Consider the following 1377-nt stretch of genomic DNA (forward strand, 5'->3'; position numbering starts at 1 on the left):
GTCCAGAATGTCTCCATCTGCTTCTCTGGCATGTGTAGGTTTATTAATATATGTATGTGTTTGTAAAGTCTTTCTCAGTAGACAAGACATGTTTGTATATTTCTTGTTATACAATTACATGTCTTTTGAGAGTAAGAGGCGATGAAGGGGTTGAAAATGTGGCAATAGCTGAAATCATGTTCAGTGTAAAAGGAACAGGGAGAGGCAGTTTCATAGCTGGGAAAAGTGTACACAATCAAAGGTAATAATTTTATGTTCTTTGATAAAATACCAATGCAGGCATAAAGTGACCAATTTGCAAGATCTATTACTTAAAATGAAATTTGTCATTCTTATTTCTTGTCAGTGGCATAACATCATTGTCTTTTATTTAGAATTGAGCATCTGTGGCGAGATGTCTGGACCTGTGTAACTCATCTTTACTATGAGGTTCTTCACAACCTGGAGGAAAGTGGCCTTCTGGATTTGTCCAACACTTTGCATCTGTTTTGTGCACACTATGTGTTCCTCCCTCGGCTTGCAGATGCACTTCACACTTTCACAGAAGGATGGGACAATCATCCTTTAAAGTCTGAAGGTGGACTCACCCCTAACCAGCTGTGGACCTTGGGACACATGCAGAAACCTATTTGTGAAACTGTAGATGCTCAGGTTTGTTTAATGAAACGCTGAGAAATCCAAACATTGTTTGGCTGTTATAAGTAATTTCCATTTTTTCTCTGACAGAACCTGGACCTGTTTGGAACTGACTGGGAAACATTTGATGGTGTCAGTGAAGAACCCCTTGGAGTTCAAGTCCCAGAAAATGACTGCCCTCTGTCACCGACTGCAGTGGAAGCTGTTCAGTCCATGATCAACCCACTTGCGCCATCTGAATCATATGGTCAGGATCTGTTTGTATCAATGGTTCAGTATGTTGAAAGTCACTGGGAAACGAGCCACAGCAGTTAACACATGTTGTAAAAAAGTGTACATTTGCTAAAATCCCACATTAGCAAATTTGAATAATTCTGCATTAATGTTAGTCATAATGTCTGTGCACAACTGTTCATCTGTACCTAGTTTTTTTCACTTATTTGCATAGAAACCATCACTTGTAGTTTATAGAAATGTAGACTATGGTGAAACAGTTAAATAGTGAAAATTCAATGATATTTCTGATTTTTATGCATAAACCAGAACATATGCATCAGTGATTCAATTTTGGATCATTTGAGAAACAAAAACAACTGAAGGGATCTAAACTTTATTAAAGAATTTTAAAAATGTCAATGCTTGACCATGAATTTATTTGAACTTGAGCCACTTGTCAGCACTTACAAGTAGGTTATACATATAGGTTATACCACTAGTAAAACAAAACAAAAACTGTTAGAC

The 1377-nt window shown here is 37.1% G+C and overlaps 1 long non-coding RNA gene across 1 annotated transcript; it reads left to right on the forward strand.

Moving 5' to 3' along the window:
- The first annotated feature begins 229 nt into the window (after window positions 1–229).
- Window positions 230–984, forward strand: LOC124859871. Its single transcript, XR_007036213.1, has 3 exons — window positions 230–241; window positions 375–651; window positions 727–984. It is a non-coding gene; the product is annotated as an uncharacterized LOC124859871 (long non-coding RNA).
- The last annotated feature ends 393 nt before the right edge of the window (window positions 985–1377 follow it).

The sequence above is a fragment of the Girardinichthys multiradiatus genome, chromosome 23 (assembly GCF_021462225.1).
Source record: "Girardinichthys multiradiatus isolate DD_20200921_A chromosome 23, DD_fGirMul_XY1, whole genome shotgun sequence".
Classification (NCBI taxonomy): Eukaryota; Metazoa; Chordata; class Actinopteri; order Cyprinodontiformes; family Goodeidae; genus Girardinichthys; species Girardinichthys multiradiatus.